This window comes from Lampris incognitus, chromosome 11 (genome assembly GCF_029633865.1).
Source record: "Lampris incognitus isolate fLamInc1 chromosome 11, fLamInc1.hap2, whole genome shotgun sequence".
Classification (NCBI taxonomy): Eukaryota; Metazoa; Chordata; class Actinopteri; order Lampriformes; family Lampridae; genus Lampris; species Lampris incognitus.
The window spans coordinates 12,580,434-12,603,780 of record NC_079221.1 but is presented as its reverse complement, the minus strand read 5'-3'; the positions used below and the strand labels follow the sequence as shown (position 1 = coordinate 12,603,780).

Below are 23,347 nucleotides of genomic sequence, written 5' to 3'. Positions count from 1 at the left end.
CCGTTAACATCTACGAGACTGATTGGCTGAGATGTTTGTTTCCCAATCTCCACCGTCAAGGAGCGGAGGCTGCAACTTTCCTGTTTACCATAATGATGTTACACGGCCATCGTAGCTGAAGTACTTCAAAACACCTAAATGATCTCTCAGCGTGTCAGCACAGAGGACAAGGACATTATGGATGATTTTGTGCTTTATAATGTCTTAGCCAAGTAGCCAGAATACAGCACAGAAGAAATCCCTGGCTACATTTAACAGACAATGAACACTTGGAAAGCCGACAATAACTGGTGTTTGTGTTTAGAATTTTCAGAAATGCGGGGTGTCCGGGTGGTGTAGCAGTCTATTCCGTTGCCTACCAACACGAGGATCAGCGGTTCAAATCCCCATGTTACCTCCGGTTTGGTCAGGCGTCCCTACAGACACAATTGGCCGTGTCTGCGGATGGGATGCCAGATGTGGGTATGTGTCCTGGTCGCTGCACTAGCGCCTCCTCTGGTCGGTCGGGGTGCGTGTTCAGGGGGGAGGGGGAACTGGGAGGAATAGCATTATCCTCCCACGTGCTGCATCCTCCTGGCAAAACTCCTCACTGTCAGGTGAAAAGAAGCGGCTGGCGACTCCACATGTATCGGAGGAGGCACGCGGTAGTCTGCAGCCCTCCCCGGATCTGCAGAGAGGGTGGAGCAGCGACCGGGATGGCTCGGAAGAGTGGGGTGATTGGCCAGGTGTAACTGGGGTGAAAAAGGGGGAAAAATGCAAAAAAAAAGAAGAAAAAAAATTGACACATTGTGTTTCATGGTAAATTGTTTGATTCTATTGTAGATGCCGGCTAATGTCTGCATCATACATACTTGTACATGTAGGCAATATAGAACAGGCTGTCTCGTCAGGAGGCGGTTTTAAAAGACGAGATGGACCACCGGCACTTACTGATCATGCAGATAATTAGGGGGGAAATTTCTCTTTGAGGCTGCAAGTGACAGCGTCGAACATATGATTTTCCTTGACAAGTTTCCACTGCACCACTGCACTCTCTGGCACTGTCCTGAACCAGTTTAAGCCCTGCCTCTCTGGGGGGATTGAATTGGGGGGAAACCACAGGTCCTGGACACTCCTGCATTGTCCCCCAAGGCCCTATCCTGTTCCCAGTCCCTGTGATCCATCTTTATGCTATGTCATCAGCCAGCATAATACAGTATATCATTCCACCGTTATGCCAATGACACTCCGCATAAAGATGTCCCCAAACACCACTGCAGCTGTCTCAGCACATCCTGAGGAGTTTGAAGCAGGGATGACACACAACTACCTCCACATGAACAGTGGCAAGACAGAGCTCTCCACCCCCACCACCCTGAACATATCTCTCCTGTCTTAATAATAACTCCATCGTCCATCCACCCATTAATACGTCTGTCTGCCCATCGAATCCATCCAACTGTGCGTGCATCCATCCATCTATCCGTCTGTCTGTCCATTGAATCCATCCATCTTTCCATTGTTGTATTTGCCGTCATAAAGATACAGACCTAATTCCTATTAAGAGGTGGTCAGGCTTTTGCAACACTCTGAATGAATTAACAGTTATGTGCCATGTTGGTTTTCCTGGAGAGAAACTTTCTCGGGTTGGGTGTCCCTGCGATCTGCCTAATAGATTGGCAGGGCAAGCTCCCAGTTTGAATGCCCATTGTCTCATGAATTACCGCTCATCTTCAATGGAGAGAAACTGTCACCTGACCCAGACCCGGGGCACTTCCATGAACAAAGGGCCCCATAAAGAACGATCAAAGACTGTGCTTTTGTGCTCATTAGTCTTTAGTATTGTCTATGATGACAAGTTTTGCCCTTGACCCTCACAAGCCTTTGAGGGTTCCTGCCATTTAATGAATGATTGGTTTTACGATAAAGCCGTTCAGGAAACGGTTGATCTAAGGAGACATTTATTGGACAGAAAACATGAAGAAATGTGGGCTTTTTCCCTCACCGAACATCCATCCTCTCTGATTTTCTCCATCTCTCTCCAGGTACTCGTTAACAGCCTCAGGGTTTAAAGACCTATTACTATCTCTGACATCTTGTTATCTATTGATTTCCCCTATCCTCACCTTGTATTCTTGCTGTTTGAAGCTAATAGTTATCGGCCATATGGTTATTATGGTAACGCCATCAACTCTTATTCAAACAGTCAATATGAGTGAAGGGCACTGCTGTAGAGCATAGAAACCAAAATACTGTGATGACTGCTGATTGATGCCACGTCTGACCCACACTGTCTATTTCAGGCAAATCGCAGCACTCACTGGTCTTTTTCAGGTTGGCTTCATTGTTACTTTTGCAGTCGCCACATGAACATTTCCCTAGCTGTACTTTCTTTTCTTTTTTTTTGTTCTCCTCTTAGAACCCATTAAAAGGAGAGCTGATGGGAGCATGGTGGAGGTGGGGCTGTTTAATAGCATACTACCTGAGTCAGAATAGCACTTAATTACCCTCAGACGTCGCACAAGTGAAAGGAATATTGGAGAAGTTAATTGGCTTTTAGCAGAAGACTGAATGGGCCGGCACGTCTACACAATGTTCACCAAGGTTCACAAGACTATTGTTTCACCTGCTGAGAGACTACAAAGAGATATTCAGGATTCCCTCTTTTTCTGTAAGAACCGTTTTTTAGATGATACTGCCAGCACGAATCCTCACGGCACAGGAACCAGTAACAGTCTGTACTCTTGTTTTTTGTCTGCAGTTTGGACGGCAAGGCGATGGGTTTCGTGGAGTTTTGATCAAATTTTGACACGGCAGAAAAGGTTGATTTGTGCCCTGGGTCCTCGCTACGTGGGCATCAAATCCAACCCTGTCCATCAACCCCCTCCCCCCAAAAAACAAACAGAAATCCCAGTTCAGCCACACACAAAAAAAAAACCTTTTGGAGATATGCCAAATCCCCAGGCTGGCCCAACTCTGATATTTTGAACTTGCTTCAAGAAGCCCTGCTTATGTTCCCCGGGGCAGATCGTACGGCTCTGCCTGGGAGAATAGAGAGAAGAGGAGGGAGAGGAGGAGGAGGAGGAGGAGGAGGAGAACTGAGCGGCTCCATCTGTCCGTGGATCCGAGGGTTCACAGACCATTACATTTCCCCCCGGAAGACAATGGAGTGTTGGGCAGAAACCATCCAACACAGTCTTTGTCTTTCAATCTTCTGGCCTAGAACTCCGTGGCTGTCATCGCACAGCTAATGTTTGCCAACACTGGGACGGACAACAAAACCACATATGGCCATATAGAAAACACATACGGCTCAAAGATCCTCATGCCAGCTTCAGTTTCGCTGTTCCACTGTGTTCAGTCCACTTGGCTTTAGTTAATACTGGTGAACCTGGAGCTGGAGGAGGAACGTCACCATGGTTGTGCTGCACATTACCTTTCTGTGGAGACGTGTCATTGTTGTGCTTTATGAAATGACAGAAATTTGTCTCCGATCACAACTGAAGCTTTAAGTAGGGACTAGATATGGTGTGTTTGCATGTGTGTCTGTGTGCATGACTGTTTTATGTGGGGGGTTTTTCCTGTGTTTAATGTATTTTTTTTTGTTGTCTGAGTGTGTTCGTGTGTGCATTTGTTATGTGCATGTGAACAGTATGTGATTTAAAGGGGAGTGCCTGCCTCTCCATGGGAGGTGGTAGCCATCTGGCCGAGGGGTTTGGATACAGACACTGTTAAGCACTGTAACCCTTGTCTTGACGCCACATCTCAAATGCCACCACCTCTTTCTCGGGTCTCCTCTCTCACTGGCGGAGACTCTCTTTCAACGGGAGGAAAGACGACATGGAGGAGGTCTGCAGGGGAGGGCGCGAGGCAAAGAAAGGCATGGAGACAGCAAGGAGCACTGACTTGACTGAGGACAGGTTGGCGGTGCGCAGGGAAAACCTCACACCCATCATCGTTTGTTTGGGCTGCAGTCCAAATCGATATTACATTATCGACGGAGACCGGTTTTCATTTTGATGCAGCTTGTTGTTGTGCAGCCACTCGCTCACATATGATGGCACACTGCCGGTGGAGGGAGGCGAGGAACCGCAGAGGCATTAGTTGTGATAGTTAGTATGAGGCGGGGCGCCTCGTGGCGGCGGATGCGTGTTGCTTCATCGGGGAAGTCTTTCCACACTTTGTCATGTCTCCCTCCCGTTTCTCGCACTGACAGTCAAGAGGCGCTATGACTGTAAATCTGGACAGTGCTGTGAGTTTGCCCGCAGGCTCAGAACAGGCCAGCCCTGCTCAAAAATGTACTGCACCGGGAGAGGTATCACTCAGACAGAGACATGCTCAGGTACAGACACACACACACACACACACACACACACACACACACACACACACGCACACATGCACACACACATGCACACATATAAAGGAAGTCGACACATACAGAAACAGACATAAATGGTGTGGCAAGAGATGAGAAGGATGAGAGACGGTGAGGGGCACATTAAAAGAAAGTTAAACGCAGACAGATGAGGACAACGACAGGATATAAAGAGCAAGTCAGTGCCAAAGGAGGTGTGTGTGTGTGTGTGTGTGTGTGTGTGTGTGTGTGTGTGTGTGTGTGAGTGAGTGAAGGGGGGTGGGGTGGAATGGGGCATATGGCAAGAAGCAGGATATGGGAAGCAATGAGACAGAAGGAGACAGACTGAGACAGCAAGTGGCCATAAAAGCCATAAAAGACACAGTTTCATAATTGAAATGATGTTCAGCTGACAGAGGGGATGTTGTGTATTTACTACTACAATTTAGAGAAGAGGCACTTCTCTCTCTGTGCCAGGCAGCGTCTCTCTACGAGGCGTTCTGCCTTTACTGGAGAATAAATGGGGGGAGGGGAGTCGGTAGACCTCATCATGTCTTCGTTAGCACTGGGTGGAGAAACTAGTGAACCTGTCTACGTGCTGAAAAACATACGGTTTGATGATGCTTTCAATGCCAGTCGTTTTTTTGCGGCATGGTGGCACAGTGGTTAGCGCGGTCACCTCACAGCAAGAAGGTCCTGGGTTCGAAAACCGGGGTTGTTCAACCCTGGGAGTTGTCCCGGGTCATCCTCTCCGCGGAGTTTGCATGTTCTCCCCGTGTCTGCGTGGGTTTCCTCCGGGTGCTCCGGTTTCCTCCCACAGTCCGAAGACATGGAAGTCAGGTGAATCGGCCGTACTAAATTGTCCCCAGGTGTGTGTGTGAGTCGGCCCTGTGATGGCCTGGCGGCCTGTCCAGGGTGTCTCCCCGCCTGCCGCCCAACGACTGCTGGGATAGGCTCCAGCATTCCCGCGACCCTGAGAGCAGGATAAGCAGTTCGGATAATGGATGGATGGATAGATGGATGCCAGTCATTTTTGTTTTTCATTATGACCAAAGACAGAATAAGAATTCCTCATTTACAATACAGTATCTCTGTCCATCCTGATGTCACGCCATTTCACCCTCTCTTTATTCCTGTCCTTCATACCGACGGACATAAAGGCTATTATTACACGTCTATACTCTCTCCCGCTAAGCTAGACATTAACTCATCTCATCTGGCCTGCGCATCAAGCCAGTATACACGCCAAGTAATATACACAATATACACACTAACTAATGTAGACACTACGTGTGGGTGGACTGACAAAAAACTGTTGGGCTGGATTGGACAAATTGGTAATAAATAAGCACTGTGATTACAGGTCTCAAAAATGAGGGTTTCAAAAGCCTCATCGAGCCCTTTGCTTATTATAGATACCTTATCTCAGTTCTTTCAGTAAAATCCTTGGGGGGGGGGGCTCTTGCAAATGAAAGTGTTTGCCATACATACACCCAAGCTTGCGTCCAACACACACATGCATGCACGCATGCGACACACACACACACACACACACACTGTTGAACACTCTGTTGCCATGGCTCCTGCAGAGCCTTCTCCCCACAGCTTGTTCAGTACTGTGCTCACCACTTGACAAACACCCTCATGTTCAACTCAAAAATAGACTTCTGCACGGCTTCATTAGTCCTCACTCTCTCACATCAGCGGCAAAGCTGGTTTAACAACGCCGCCTCTCCAAAGGCCAAAGATGTCAACCGCCGAGGTCATGTTCTGTTCTTCACCCCCCTCCTCTTCCTCTCACCTGCTCCCTTGCTAGTGTTCTCTTGTTCTGCTAGCGCTCTCACTAAGAGAGACACACACACACACACACACACACACACACGCACGCACTCGCTCTCTCTCTGGTGGTGTGATGGATCAGTCATCATTGCTCAGAGGGCCCACCTACACTTTATTCCCCAGAAATGAGTGCGATAGGAGAAGAATTGTTAACGTTGTGTGTCCGAGCGTGCGTGATCTTATGTGTGTAAGTCCAACTGCTTGAACCCTTGGCTGGGCTGAGACGAATATAAAGACATTAGATAAAAGGAAGACAATTGAGATGGGGGGGTGTACACATACACACCATCCTCTCCCGGCGCTCTCTCTCCCTCCCTGTCCCTGCTTGTCCTTTGCCAAAATGTCCAAATGAAAAAAGAAAAAACAGACCGAGGCTGAGTTTGGACTTCAGACACACTCAACAGATGTACAGTGGGAGACAAAGGAGAGACAAAGGAGAGACGAGATGAAGGAGGGATGGCGGGCATCAGAGTAGATATCTGATGACTCGGGATGTAATAGAGATGTCATGTCCTTCAATTCGAATAAGGCGTTTTGTCCAAAGCTGCTCGTCGGACGTGCTCGCCGAGCCCCCGTGTGCGGCAGAACCCATAAACCTCAGACAGCTCCTTGCTTTCAATTTAGACGGCCTTTACGCGGGAATAAGACATCGTGGCCCAGAAGCGGAAGCGTGCAGAGTGCAGTATTATTAATAAATCATATGCACAAGCGGGGTCTCATTGAGCAGTGCGGTCTACATTCACTTATTGTCAAGCACTTTGATTTGAAATGGGGGCGGCGGGGGTTTCTGGCCTGAAGAATCTCATCTTTATGGATGACCCAAGTTGCTACCTGTGCCTAATTTGTAAATCACAAGGTTTTAGAATATCAAGGGGGAGGTCATCCAGCAGGTCTTATGTAGAAGAAGAGGTTGCAGGGCGTTTCATTACATCGGTGCAGTAAACCCCGTTACACCCCACGGCGGCGCTATATTGTCATGATACAGGCTTATCTCTAATATGTAATAATTGTTTATGCCGATCAATCAATCAAGAATCAAAAACAATTTATTGTCATTTCTATCATGTACTTGCATACACAAAAGAAACAAAATGTCATTCCACCCAGCAAAACGTATCCAATTTTCCAAAAACGACAACACCAAAAACACAAAAACAGAGAACAGAGCAAAAAACCACAGACGGTTAACAACACAGTCCATTCAGTGCAACACAGTCCAAAAAAAAAAAATCACTGTCCAGAGAACAAACGCCAGCCAGGATGACTGTCAGAACTGCCGGTCTGCATGGGCTTGCAGTTAGCTTAGCCTGCCCCACTTCCAAGTCCCGTCAGACCGCCCTCGGTGCTTCCTCTTCGGGCGGTGCTCCAGGCAGGGCCGTGGTCCTCGGGCCCACTGGAAGAAACAGACCAAGCTCCCCCCAGCCAACCTAACACCAGCTCCCCCAGCCAGACCCATTCGGCACACCTCCCCGCACTCCACACAAATGCAGATGCAGACAAAAACACTGCACAGTCGACGCTAGGTGAGGCCGCCGCCAGACCGCCTCGGTGTATCCTCTCGGGCGCCGCTCTGAGCAGGGCCGTGGCCCCTGGGCCCACAAGACACGGCAGACCAAGCTCTCTCAGCCGATCCAACACCAGCTCTCCAAGCCATGGACAAAGACACTGCATAGTCGGTACTGGGTGAAGCCACTGCCAACATGAGTTCACGCCACCTAACCCCTAACCTAAAATGATAAGATGTTTAGTGCAAAACTGCACCGTACCTCAAATACAATCAACTCACTACTAATGCACAGTGCACATGGCCAGATGCTTTGCACAAAACATGTGTACAAAATTACACCATAACAGCAATCACCCATTCAGCAGAGTGAATGACCAAGCCACTTACCAGCAAACTCACTCAAATAAAAACAAATAAGGGGTCAACAATTACAATTATCTTTTGTCCTTAACAACACACACACTTAAATTCAGATGCCGCTCATTTACTTTGATAGAAACGTGTTACATGGTTATGCCATGGCCGCCAACCCGCGATCAATAAGGTCATTGCCTGTCCATACAGAGAGACCTGCCGAGCAAGTGTTTTGGAGGGAGTGAGAAAGCCCACTATCATAACATGCAGAAATGAACATCGTCAGTGTGGGATCCTTGCAAATCAGTGCCAGAGGTCACTCCTTCAAGTATTGACGGACAGTTTTGGTAAATTTCTCAGATTTCATCAATGGATAGCTTGTTAATAGAGGTTAATAGAGGTTAAAGAAATACTCGCACTGCGGATTTGATCATCCGGTTTATTCCATTTTAGCGAGCTGTTTCTTTGCACACGCACACACACGTGCACACACACAAATGCAAGCAGACACGTGCACACGTGTGAGGGATATTTGTGCAGCAGTTGTTGGTGTTAGGCGCCAGGCTGGAGTGAATATTCTCCTCCAAAGCGATGTGTTTTTTTTATCTATTGTATAGATCCTCTGTCAATCTGTGTGGGAGAAAGATGAGCAAGATGCACCATTCTTTTGCTGCTGTCAGAAAAGTGGAAACACATCTGAGGCATACGGTCGATAGTCAAGAAGTGAAAAGTCATTCCCAATGCCGCGAATATAATATAAACCATATTAGGAAAGAGCTGGAAAAAAAAAAGTGACAGCGCCTTCTGCTACATCTAAAGTCAGAATCCTGGATCTTCTGAATATCTTGAAGCGCCTTTTTTGATAGTCGACACCGCTTGTTTCAGGAGGTATTCATCTCCACTATACCGTGCAGAGCTGCAATGCAGTACGGGTGCCCTGCCTCATCATTCTACTGCAATTAATTATTAGTGGATCTGGGTCCTTTGGGCGAACAACACTCTATCAATACTGCATCTACTTGCTGCAATCAATGAACAAGTTATTTAGGGAACCAGTATTCCCCTCCTCTCTTCTATTCATTTTTTTCTCACTCACTCTTGTTAGAAGTGCTCCTCGTCCCAACTCGCTCTGACGGGTGCTCACAAAGGCACACGCATCATCATGCTGCCGACTCTTGCACTGGGTCAGTATATCGCGTGCCGTTGTTCTCAGACCCTATAACCCCCCGCGCCCCCTTTTGTTGCAGTCAACAGTTCATTAGCAAGTGCCAATAAGCCCTCTGTAGCGTGACAGCATGCTCTCAAACAAATTAGGGCCCTAAAGACAACGGGAATATTGTTATTTTCAATCCTCCATCATGTGTTCATTAATCTTCATTTGGACATGATGAGTGTGGCAATCAAACGCAATTACATACCCGTTTTGGCCTCTTGTGGAAACCCCATCTAACGCACACACCGCACCCCCCCCCCAGTGCACTCCTGCAAGCTATTGCAATGCAACAAAATTTCCAAACGACTTTAGATTAATTTGGGTGATTAGCAGCTAAATATATCACCAGCTCCTTCGAAGTCATTAACAATGACGACAGCAGCAGCTACAAAAACGCAGCGCAGCCAACACAGTATCGTCCATAAGCAGAAGCAAGACCTTCAAATACTGGAGGAAAAAATATAAAATAAACAACACAAAACGCAGCCTGCGACTGATTATGCAAACGGCTGCTCCAGGGGTGAGAACACACGCCAGATCTGTCACGGTCGCCCTGTGATCTGAGATCTTGCTGGTAATTAGAAGGTGTGTGTTCAGGGCCTGGCCCCCGTTGCTCTAAATCACTGTAATTGCCCCTGATCTCCTCTTAAAACACCACCATTTATTCCCCTCGTAATTACCGGCACATCTGTGGGAGCGTACGTGCCTCTGTCCCGCGTGACATCACCCCACGGTCCGCCCGACCACCCGGACGGCATCTGCCGAACGGAGGGAAGATTTCTAAACCAGACACCTGCACTAGCAAGAGGCTCACCAGTTAGGACCGAATCTGAATCTGCGCACCGCCTCTCCGCCTCACATCCACCGCCATTACGCCAAGCAGAAATGCACGTTTTACCACAGTTATATGTAATTTTACATGGAAAGAGGGGCTGGATGAATGCTGTTTAATAAGAACGGGTGTGACTATTGGTGCTCTTCCATAGCAAGGCCGAACAGTGCTGACCATGTAAAGAAACCACTCCAAGGACATTTTCGTTACCACACTTTTTAGCACGGAATTGTTCCAAATGTTTATTTTTGGATTTTCAGCAATGTTTGAAAACCGCTCTGAACGCGTCCAGATTGTGTCATTGGGTGGGCTTGATGGCGCTGGTATTCACTGACTGGTTTTACATTCACGTCACATCTGGTGACACCACATCGGGGCCCTGTTACAGAAAGCGGGTTTAGTCAAAACTCAGTTGAGTCAGAGTTGGAGGAAACTCCGGGGTTTTTTTTTTTGGTTTCACAAAGACAGTTCAGCTTAACTCCGAGTCAGTTACTATGGCAACATACGCCGTGAAGCTAACCTGCTCGCTGGCAGGTTTTCTTCAACTAACCCCGAGTTTCTCCTCCTCTTTATCTGAAGCACGCAGACTGAAGGGACGTCCTTTTCTTGAAGAGCCAGTTGATATCATAGCACAAATACTCCGCAGAAATCTCCGTCGGGAGACGGTGATCAGACCCCACTGGGACGTTTCATCATTCCCCAATGATTGTGTTTGAGTTGTACCGTTTTTCTCAACAACAAATCATCCATCTGCACAATATTCTCAGCCCTCATATCGTTCATATGACACGTCGTGGACATGCTCTCAGTTCTGAACAAATTGCACTTCCATTTTTTTTTTTTTGCCAACGGGAGTTTTCTATAGCATCGGTGACGCTGGGCATGTTTCCAAGGCAACCGTCTGTCGAGATGTAAGAAATGCGACTCTTGCACTGAAATGTTCACTGTACACATTTGCGGCGTTCCCAAGTCACAGACCCACAAGACTCATCGAAGAAGAATTTCACAGAATTGTAAGTTATCCATCTAAACAATAATTAGTTTATATAGTATGAAGCTTTGAGACTCAAAGCACAAATCAGTCAATTTGACATATTTTAGGGTTTCCAGGTGTGACTGGCTGCATAGCTGGCACTCATATTCCTATCACAGCTCCTTCGGTAAAGGAAAGAGATTATATGAATAGGAAGTTGTTCCACGGCATTAATGTGCAGGTAGGCCTGAATAGCAGCCTTCAGTAGTCCAAATGAAAGACGCTTCACAATACAGCTCCTGCAACGAACTACTGTTCTGCACTGCAAAGACCGTATGTGATGCAGCGCACAGGCATCAGCAACGTAGAAGCAAAGTGACCTGGGTCTGTGAATGACTCGCACATTTTTTGTGAGTGTACGCAGAGCGCTAGATTTGCCCATAGTGAGTTTATATATATACATAGCTATATCCTATTACAATCAATATTTTGTTTCCTCCTATTGCAACTGAAAATTTAAACTGTATCCTCATATTATCGTAGGAGAGTTCGACGGTTACCTGCTCGGTGTCAGAGGGTACCCCTGCTAGCCCTATTTGCTGACCCCTGACCCTGACCCTGAGCCCAGCCCGCAGCGATGTTATAACTTGGCTCACTGCAGGACACGAGCCAGGGTAGAGATAACCATCAGGATGCTCAAGGCCCGGTTCCAGTGCCTTCATATTGTGGCATGTGTGATTCTACACAAAATTGCCACAATTAGGAGAACAATGTCCAACTCAACCAGTGAACGATCCTGATAACAATCCTGACCACCCCGCTGACGAATGAGAGGGAACAGCAGTCAATATTAGAGACATGTTATCATTTCTGATTCACCCATCACCTCCCCAGTGTCAAATCAATATAAATGTAATATTGATTATTAATTATTAATATTATTAATTATTTTAATTATCTATCTATTTAATATTAATAATTAAATAATATATAAATATATATAAAGCGCTATATAAATGTAATGATTATTATTATGATTAGTCTGCCTCTTTTTATGAAGTGTTCCTTATTTCCTGCCAGTGCAAATGCAGTACAGCACTTGAAACTTTTTACGTTGTTCAAACAAGTAAAATTATCCACCTGTGGGCACCTCACCCACCTTTAACTGATTTTCCAGTAGTTGAATTTCCTTTTTTTTTCTTCCTTCTTTTGCATCTGCAGCCTTATGTGGTTCACTTCTAAATTAGATTTTTCAAATTGTTTCTCTAAGTACACCTTGTACAGCCATTTCACAAGGAGTTATAGGAACACAAAAAAAAATGACATTGAATTTCCCAGTGCCAGGTCTACTTACTTTCATTCTAAGTGATGGGCCAGTTCTGAACAACATCTTAACGGGGTAAGTTGTGCTGTGGAGGTGGATGGATGGACCTGATTCCTCATTGTGGTTTCCAGTATTGCTCTGTTAGAGAAAAAAGGTGCAAGTTTTATTATGGTGCAACGCAATCATCAACTGTTGGATGGTATTTTTAAGGTGTAAACCTCAATAGGCCTCCCTGTATCGTCCCTCTCTGTAGCAGCTGACAAGGTGTCCTCATCATCCTCCTGCAATGAAAATGAACAATTTTTGTGTTCGACACTAACCCATTGAGAAAAATCTGTGGCGTATTAAGAGTACTTACAACTGCATGGAGGTCCGTTATAGCAGAAGGCTCGAGCAGACAGATTACACCGTCAGTAACTGGTGGAAGATGAAGAAGATTAGACAGTTAAATTGTAACTTTACCCAGGAAAGTGCACCACCTAATTTGAATTTTGTTGCTGCCAAGTATGTTCTGTGTCTGTTGGGTTGCACCTGCATAAATATTAAACATGCGCGCGCGCACACACACACACACACACACACACACACACACACATTGTATAAATGTTGTACGCACTGACTCGGTCAGCAATTTTCTGCCACGCCAGCTCACGTTCTTTTGCTACTGCTCCCGTATTGCTCTTTTCTTAAATATATACTTGAATACTGCATATGCAGTCATTAATATTTCTAATTCCAGTGGGGGTGAAGTAGGACGACATTTTTTTCTCGCTGGTTGCCATGGTGAACTGTAGTATCGGAGCTCCATTGATGATGGCTTTTTATAGTCTTCGCACATGCGCTAAGCACAGAGTGAACACACGCAGTTGACTGAACTCAGATCAGCTGGTCTGAAACCCAAACTCTGAGTCTGGCAGCTCAAAGTTAGTCAACCCAGAGTTCAGGTTTAAACTCACCAGTTTGTAAAACCTGCTTTCTGAAACAGGCCCCTGATATATTGTTGATATCCTACGGCGTGTATTGAAATCACAACTAGCAGCTGTTTTTGATTTCCAACAGAAACCAAAACAAACATGTCCCAGTTCGTGTCGTGATCAGTGGAGGAGATGCGCTTCTTTTCACCGCCAGTCGCTTCTTTTCACCTGACAGTGAGGAGTTTCACCAGGGGGATGTAGCACGGGGGAGGCTCACACTATTCCCTCCAATTCCCCCTCCCCCTGAATAGGCACGCTGACCGAGAGGAGGCGCTAGTGCAAGGACCACGACACATATCCACATCTAGCTTCCCACCCGCAGACACGGCCAATGGTGTTTGTAGGGACGCCCGACCAAGCCGGAGGTAACACGGGGACTCGAACCGGCAATTCCCATGTTGGTAGGCAACAGAATAGACCGCTATGCTACCCGGATGCATGGCGTCATTTTTTGTAGTTATTTGTTGGGGTCAATGCAGTTTTTCTGTGGGAATTCTTAGTCCTGATTTCAGCTCCAACGGAAACACAAACAATACCCGCGCACACGATTCCTGGCTGGCGTGGTGCGGCGTGGAGTGACCTCATTACAATAACGGATAAAAAAATGCTACAAAAAGCATTATGTAAAAGGTTCAAGGCTCAGCTGTAGTTTGGCCCTCAGCAAGTTTAAGTGTTAAATGTTGTGTTTTAGGCTTAGGACAGCAATCCCAGAATTTGAGAAACATCTCATAAAGGAGAGCATTTACACAACACAAAGCCCAGTATGCACAGAAGAGGACCGTGTTGAGGTGTGGGAGCAGGTCTGTGAACACAGAGGCGTGATGCTAGTTTATTGATTTGTATAACAGTACAGCAGTACGGACTATTGAGCAGGACAGCAGTTTAGTTTCCACAAGGTCTCACCTTGAGGCTTGGATGGATGTCTGCTTGCGTTCTGCTTAGTCACTGCTGACAAACTCGGGTACAAAGCGGGGGCGTTCGGCTTGTGTGTGTGTGGGGCAAGTGTGGAAGAGAGTTTGAGGTAGCACCGGTGTGGGCCCAGGGCAGTACAAATCACGTGTGACCCAATTCTTAGCTGTCCTAGATATAAACATGGCTTCCAGTGGATTACTGTCCTTCTCAGCTCATGATCAAAGACTAGAAACAAACGACCGCAGCACAGGAGAGCGTGAGAGAGATGCCGAGGGAGGAATGTTGAAGGGAGGAGTGAGATGTAAAACATAAGGAAAGACATGGAAGGAGGCATCGGAGACAGTCGGCGATAACTTGTGAAGATGTACTTCCTTGCAAAATGAGTTTCATACACGTTGAAGGATGTTTTCCTTTGTTAGCGCCTGCGTTAACTCATATAAGTGGGGTTCCTGTTTCTAATTTGGTGAAAGCGAGCGGTATGATTCTTCCCTCCAAAGTGAGTTGCGACTTGTACTTGTAACTATTCCCAAGTAAATTGGCAGATGAGAACCCAAAGCATGACTCTGGAAGGATACCGTAACACTCAGTTTAATGGTCAAGTGCAGGCCGGGGTCAGTACACAGGAAATCAGTCTGACAGCCGACCAGATTGACAAGCGGCAGGCAGACTGGCAAAACAGGTTCCAATAATTGGGGTTTTCAGTCCAAATGTACGAACAGATCCGACGCGAGGCAGGCAAGAGAAACAATGTCGAGGAAACAGGCAGAAGACTTCAAACATGGGTAGACTGGTAGAATGAGAATAAATGAAATGCTGGATATCTCGGCTGACTATACAAGACAATCTGGCAGGGAAACAGGGAAACCAGGGGAGGATATGTGCTGGAGCTTATCAGGGAATGGGGAACAGGTGTGGGATACACGGGGTTGACTGCTGACAAAAAAACCAGGGGCAGGACCTGACACAAGACAGGTGAGTACTTCAAAATAAAACAGGAAGAACAACAGACGATGACTGAGGTTACGATGAGTTGACTGAACTGAGAGAATGACTGAGGCTATGGGAGACAAGGAAAATGACATGTGACAATATTTGAAAGAAGGGGGCGATACTTGAACCATAATATACTCGAAGGGGCATTTAGCCCATTTGTAATTGCCCTGTCACAATGCTGGATGCTCGTGTGGCTGTGTGACAGAGCTGGCGTGCAGCAGAGCGATTGTCTCTCGCCTTGTAATTCTTAGGTCTACATCCCGCTTTCCATCGTTCAGGCTCTTATCCTCACTGAGAGAAAGTGAATTATCATCCTAATATCCTTCCATGCCCAAACTGCAGTTATGAAAATAAAGGACAGTCCGATGCTCATTCACCAAAGCCTCAGCTATCAATAACAACACATCAGTTCTTTAAGTTGTTGACCGACAGAACTTGGCCAAAGACATATGCATTACTGTAGACAATCAACACTGTTGCATGTAGATGACACAGCGGAGTATTTCAGTCAAGAAAATGGAGGGAAGCAAAGATGAACAAAAAGAAGAGACATACTGTTGCCTCACACCAAGAAGGTCCTGGATTCGAACCCCAGGCCGTCCCAGGTCCTTTCTGTGTGGAGTTTGCATGATCTCCCTGTGTCTGCGTCGGTTTCCTCCCACCATCAAAAAGACGTGCGTGGTTAGGGTTAGTTCTCCTGTCCTGTCTGTGCCCCTGACAAAGGCAATGGAAAGAAGAACTGGAGTTGGTCCCCGGGTGCTGCAGCTGCCCGCCGCTCCTATACAATAGGATGGGTTAAATGCAGAGAACAAATTCATTGCAACCAAAACAACTGTACAATGACAAAACTAAAAGTGGCCTTCTTTTCTTTCTAAAAATTACAGAAAATATCCTAAGTTTGGAACTAATTTCAAGTAAAATGCAAAGAAAATGCAATGGCCTACAAGCCTTGTAAAGCTGAGCTTATGACAACAGCTCAGCATCCACTCTGCAGCACCCCAACATGAGGCATCCTGTCTACACATTTATTATTTTATTTGAGTGGCACCTTTCTCTACAATCAAGGTCACCTTACATTAAGAGGCGTAATAAAACGGGTAGCACGAGGACATGGATTACAACTTAAAAGAATTAAAATATCTCAAAGAGGGAGCTATTACATTACAGCCAGCGTAAATTGTAGGCTAGAATGAAACCTTTTATTGTTCTCCAATAAAACACCGTTTCTTATCCAGTGAACTCGATTAATCATCAGAATAATTAATAGATTACTCAAGTAACAAAATAGTTATTATATAGTATAGTTATAATAGTTATCAGTGACAGCCCTAATTCAGAGTGAAAAACTACATCTCTCTTTGTCTCTCATTTCCTTTTCTCCATCTCTCTCCCTCTCTCCAGAGTCTATCCTCTGTGGGAGAGTAGTTTTGCTAGTTTCTTGTCTGATGGATGCAGCTGAAATTTGTTATCATCCCTGAGTTTGGCAAGTTTCAAATGGTTATGATATTTAACTATATCATAATACAGCGTTCAGTTCATATTAAATAAGCAACCACAACTGCAATGAACGTTCCCCTCATTTGTCACTTCTAACTTTAGTTAACTAGCAGGTAAGCTAACGTGATACTTCCAATGAGAGCAGCCTAAAAGAGATGGAAAGTATTCAGCATCTTGCTAAACTAGTGTGCTTGATCTCAGCCCATCAGGGTATAAGTCTTCTAACTGCAAGGCTAAAAATCATACAATGCATTGTCATACTGCATTGTATTTTTAAAAGTATATCACGTGTTAACGGGTGCAGTGTCGTTTCAATAACTTTTAAAATCCAATGTCTTGTTTTACAGCAACCCAAAGGCAGGCATTTCCACGCCAATTGAAGAGTTCTCGAAAGGTGAATAAACAGAATATCCTTTTCAAAGGAAGAACAATCTCGTTTCATTTTGCACGGAGGAATGCAACGAGACAGATTGTTGCGAGTTCAGTGATGAAACGGAGGAGAATTTCGGCTTGGTGTCATCATACTCATTAAGGAATACCCATTTATAGATCTGGGAAGGTGCTCTCAAATCCTCAGAATAGCCAAGAGGTCAAATTGAAAAGGAGCTGTGTTATACTGTAAAGTGCATTTTCACAGTGTAGTCTTGTTTCGTGGACGTGGATTTACTTTGGCACCTCAAACGAGATTTCTTTAAATATCCATCTTTCCAATACCACCAGAAGCCACGTGTTCCCCTCATACGGAAGACATCGGAAGCCGTGGAGATGATGATTGATCTTTGCCCTTTTCTTTTTGCTTACCTGCTATAAAAAACATCCGTGTCCTCTGTGAACTGTGGGGTTTTCGTCTCTGAAGGTTTTACCCCGCAGTGCCACGATGAGGTATATCGGCATGATGAAGGCGAGCCTGTTCAGGACAGCTGCTGACGCGTGTAATGTCTAAGTTGGCAGTCTCAGGGCTGGAGGGAGAAAGTGGTCTCGGCCAGGGTAGTGATGGCCTACCTTGTCTGCCTTCATTATTAATGCCCGCCACAGCTCAAACCGGATATGGAGACACAAACAGCGTCTCCATTTTGGTTCGTCTCTGAGGGCGCCAGTTGTGTAACTGATTGAATAGTTCATATAAGGCCCATTTATGCTCCCTTTAGGTAAAAAAAAAACATCCATTTCAAACGACATAACCGTCACTGCCCACATACTTCCATGCGTCGTTTACTTTGGCACGGATGTTGAGCTATACATCCATTAGAAGGCAGAATCAAATGTTTCTGACAACAAAAAAACATGGCGACGGTGGAGGAGGTCGTTGTTTGCCCCTGCGTCCAGACGAGGTAACGTCGTAGATATGTTTAAAATTCCTCACCAACTCGCACTTCTCCTCAAACAGTTCCACCATTTTTTTTTAAAAATTATTATTATTTCTTCGCCGTGTCTCGCTTGAACTGTTGGCTACACTGCCCCCACGATTTCCGGTGGTACTGATCCGTAAGTGTCTGACAACATTACGGAAAGGATCCCTACAGAGACGTGCTGTGTCATTTGCGCGTAACAGAAGTCTGGCCCAAGGAGAAGTCCCGCTCTGAAATCTCGCGAGAGGTGAGTTGTTGCAGGGAGACGTCCATCCATCCGTCCATAACCCAAACCGCTTATCCAGGGTCGCCGGGATGCTGGAGCCTATCCCAGGAGTCATTGAGCGGCAGGCGGGGAGACACTCTGGACAGGCCGCCAGGCCATCACAGGGAGACAATGGTGGAAAAGTGAGTCAGAGTTGGAGGAGTGCCGAGAAGAGTTTGTTGCTTCGTGTTATCTAAAAGATAAAACAACAACAACAACAATAATAATGGTTCGTTTTTGCGCATTTCCGAATTGTGCCAGCAAACTGTCCCCGCACACTTCGTACAGCTTTCATAGACTACATTTGTCTGAAAGGGACACGCTGAAATTGTGGCTAGTTGTACTACAAATGGATCCAGACACTCTTGTCCGTACACTGCCCCTTGCAGGTCTGCAGTGACCATTTTGACTGGGATGACGACAGCCAGCCAAAGAGAAGAAATCCTATACCAAAGCACTTTTACTTTAATAATAATAATAATGATGATGATAATAATAATAATAATAATAATGTAACGTGCATGGATAAGTAGACACGTCGGTCCTTGACTAACGGGTCGGACCCTTTAGTCGACTGGTTAACGTTGTTGCTTGCGGAGTGGGAGATACGGGTTCGCGTCCCGGCCGCGGCGGTTCCTGTGGTTGCCCTGGCACCTGAGTGAATGCCCAGATAGCAGCCGGATGTAGGCCACTTCAGGCAATGATGCAGCACTGATGGCCTTCGGCCTTCTTCTGGCCCTGACAAAATGGATGTGAGCCTGAAGTGGTCCACATGTTTAATAGCAAATATGGCCCAAATATACCAAATCAAATGTGGGCCTTTGTGGCAACGGTGCAGTGCTCTCGGCAACACATAATCTGGATGTGACCCTGAAGTGCCCTGTGTGGTAAATGGTGAATGTGGCCCAAATATCACAAAACAAATATGGGCCACCTTTAGCAAATATGTGGCACATGCGGCATTGCTATGGCTTGGTTCTGGCCCGGAGCGGACCGCCCAAGTGCCATCATTCCACGCCGTATGTGGGCCGGATGAAAGTGGCGGGCGTGGGATGGGCCCGGGCCACAGCAATTTTGCTATCTGGGTGGGCTTCTCCTTTGGCAAATCAGAGCTAAACGACATCACAATGTACGCAGCCGTTGAAGACAAACAAAGTTCTGTCCTCTATTCATATTTATTCGTTTTTCAGTCTTTCGCTCTATAACATCGCAGCACATTAGGAATGGGTATAACATGAGCATCTCAGCTTACCGTGACTACATTAAGACTTAGTGTAAATTTACTTAACATATTTTCACGGTTGCCCCACTCTAAATTCAGATATGTGACGGGGGAAAATTGATTATTTCTCTAATGAGTCTATGAAATGAAAGCTGTGTTGGATATGGCAGACAAAGAGAACATAATGGTTAAAGCTAAGCAAAGAAGGATTGCGTGGTAGAACAATGCCCTCATAAAGAATACCCACTCCATCCTGGAGTCTCTGGATATCAGCCAGAAGAATGATAGCACTTCGCCGTCTCCACTGAAACACTGCGCCAGGCCCACCGTAACAATAGATGTTTGAAATAATAACGATCAATGGGACCATTCAATCAACCTTTGGTTAATCACCCAGCTGCCTCCTCCCATTCTCCGGATCCTTCCCTCTCTAACCTTGCGCTCGATACACCTCGCCATAGTCCAGGAATCTCATTCATCAATGCCAATACGGCATGGGTATTAGTAAGCTCACAACAGTGTGCAGGAGTGTATTATCTCCTCTCCCCTCGTCTCCTCAGTTCATCACAGTCGCCCCATGTAAAGAAGTAATTTCCAGAAAGGCAGGGTGGTTGATTAGCGCTCCATTGTTGGGCCGGCCATGTTTTGGGTGTGATTCATTGTGCTGATTTATGTTGACCTTTTAGAGCCGGTCCCGTGGACTCATTTGTTTCTCCAAGCTACAGTCTACTGTCTGTACTGACGGCGGGCCTGATGTTCACTCACCCATTAGGGAGAATAACAGGACACACTTAAAAACAAACACATGCACAAACAAACAAACAAACAAACAAACCCATTACCCCCTTATACTAGACAGTAACGCATGCCTTGTGAGTTAACAGCAAGTGCCCAGCTAGGTGGGGACGTCCGCGGGACATTTACAACGTCCCCCACTGGTCCCCACCCACAACGTTCTCTGAGGGACGGTACCGGGACGTTATTGACGTCCGCAACAAGTTCTTGTTTGGTCGGGGTGCCACGTTCTGTGTGTGTGACGTAGTAAATGTAACATCCGGGGAATGTTTCCATTTGGTCCCCGGGGTAACGTTCTTATTTGGTCCTTCAAAAACGTATCGAGAACGTCCTAATTTGCTCTCTAATAACGTTATAAAGGGGACATTAATGGGACTTTGCTAGGACGTTTATCTACTTTTGTGTGCACACACACAAATTTATTAATAATATAATGATATATATATATATATGTGTGTGTGTGTGTGTGTGTGTATATGCTTGTCTACATCTCATGACGTGAAAATTCCTAACAAGGCTATTCCTATTTATTTTATCTATATTTTAAATAGGCCTAGGTATAGCCCACAACTGAGTGCATGATTGGGTTACAGCTCCCAACCCAATCACCGAGTCTGGGCCATGTGAAAGAAAAAAAAACCTTTGCATTTCATTAACACTATTATCATTATTATCACACACCTACTATCATCATTAACACCACATTTTCTGAACGCTTTATAACTTTCATGTACATGTACATGAAAGTTATAAAGAACTGTGGGAAATAGCGTGATCCTCCCATGCGCTACGTCCCCCTGGTGAAACTCCTCACTGTCAGGTGAAAAGAAGCGGCTGGCGACTCCACATGTATCGGAGGAGGCATGTGGTAGTCTGCAGCCCTCCCCAGATCGGCAGAGGGGGTGGAGCAGTGACCAGGATGGCTCGGAAGAGTGGGGGTAATTGGCCAAGTACAATTGGGGAGAAAAAAGGGAAAAATCCACAAAAAAAAAGGAAAATTATCATTATTGTTTATAACCAAGCATGCATTTATTACTACATTTAAACTACTTACAATTGACTATTTGTTGTCAGTAAACAAATCAAAATTCACACATAATTATTACCGTGATGAAGACGAGGTGAATACGTGTTGGCCAGATGAAGACTCTGTATTGTCTTGTATTTTTTACAGTATTACACAAGCTCAGAATTAGACACACTTTTCTAGAATAAATTGCTTGTGCCCGTGCCCCCCCCCCATATTAACATCACTTACAACTGAGCCATGTAGACCTGCTATGTGTGCACAAAAGACACGGAGTCATAGTTTCTGTCCTGAAGATAAAATTCAGTTGACTGACAATAACAGATTCATTTTAATAAGATAATAATACCATGCACTATCTCTTACAATGAAATCTTGTTATTACTGAAAAGTAAATGTCTCTTTTCCTGGATCTGTTTTGTGTGTTTTGACATTTGTGAGACAGTGTGTTATTTTTTTTATTTTTTAGCAGCGCTTTCACTGACCACACACACACACACACACACACACACACACACACACACACACACACACACACACACAGGCATGCATCTGGGTAGCAGTTTGGGTTCAAGTGCACTTGAAGCCTTGCCTTTCTCCCTCATACTGCTATTTGCTGCTTCACCAAATCAGCGGAGGCAAGCGTTCAAGGAGGATGCTGGTATCTTTAATGTTTGAATTCACCAGAGCTCCCCCTTCACCTCCGGAGAGGATCTCCTGTTTGAGGGTTTCTAGCTTTCATTTCAGTTTATGTTACAAAGTAAGTAAGAAAAGCTTGGTTTGTGTACAGCGTCTCTCCAAACCCTTGTGCAGGAGTGCATCACAACATATCGACATATTGACTACATCCAGTTTCTTCACAGGGAGAAGAAGAAGCAAGAGGAGGAAGTGTCCACACTGAGGAAGGAAGTGATGGCCCTGAAGCTCATGAAAACGATCTATGAGCACATAGCGAAGGCCCACCAGAACAACCCCCCAGCAAGGGGAGGAGCAGGTGTCCGACCAGGTGAGCATCTTTCGGAGCATCATGGACTCCCTGTTCCGATCCATCAGCAACTCTGCATCAGCGAACAGTTTCCAGGAACTCTCCGCCTGCCTCTTCAGCTGGATCGAGGAGCACTGCGAGCCCCAGACTTTGAGGGAGTTTGTGCTCGGAGTGCTCAAGCAGCTCAATGGCCAGCTGTATTGATTCTGTACAATCTCCAGACTGAACCTTGCCCCGGAAAGTGACTTTGGGTTCGCTGTGGCCTCTCGGGGTCACAATAGCTAGTTGTGCCATCCCCAAAGCAGTGCTTACCCCCCACCTTCAATGTGAAGCGTGTTGGGTGTCTTGAAAAGTGCTATAAAAATGTAATGATGATGATGATGACTATTCTAATGATCATTAACACATCACAATATTAAAACCCAAGAAACACATGTAACAGTAAACACGAGACACGTTATGAGACATCCAACCAATAAATTAAGATTGTAGGAGAAACTCAATGCAACTTACACTGACATAACTAGCTACAGAAACAACGGTATGTAAGCGGTCAGACTGACAGACCAGGAGAAGGATATTTCATACTTTCCACAGTAATGTTTCTTGCATTGTGCGCGGGCCAGATTTGCATTCTGTTCACTGGTTTTCCCACGCTTGCTCGGTGCAGCAGTTCCTTCCCAGCCTCCTAAGTGTCTGGGTTGTAGGTTAGGGTTAGGGCCGCTTGTTCAAAAAAAAACCCCCAAAGCTCCTTTCTCATGGTAAACAGGTCTTTGATTCAGAATCGTGAATCAAGTGACTGTTCAGAAGCCACCGGCAGGCGGCTCATTATTGGGTCTTCACACTCCAATAAGAAGAAAAAGCCCCATATAAGTATGCAAGTCTGTTCCGTCTGCCTCCTCCACACATTCCCCGCCCTGCGCTCGCTCCACGTGCGTGATTTAAAACAC

At 45.8% G+C, this 23,347-nt stretch overlaps 1 pseudogene; it reads left to right on the top strand.

Annotated features, from left to right (window-relative positions):
- Window positions 1–3,819: 3,819 nt before the first annotated feature.
- Window positions 3,820–22,601, top strand: LOC130121047 (max-like protein X; annotated as a pseudogene).
- The last annotated feature ends 746 nt before the right edge of the window (window positions 22,602–23,347 follow it).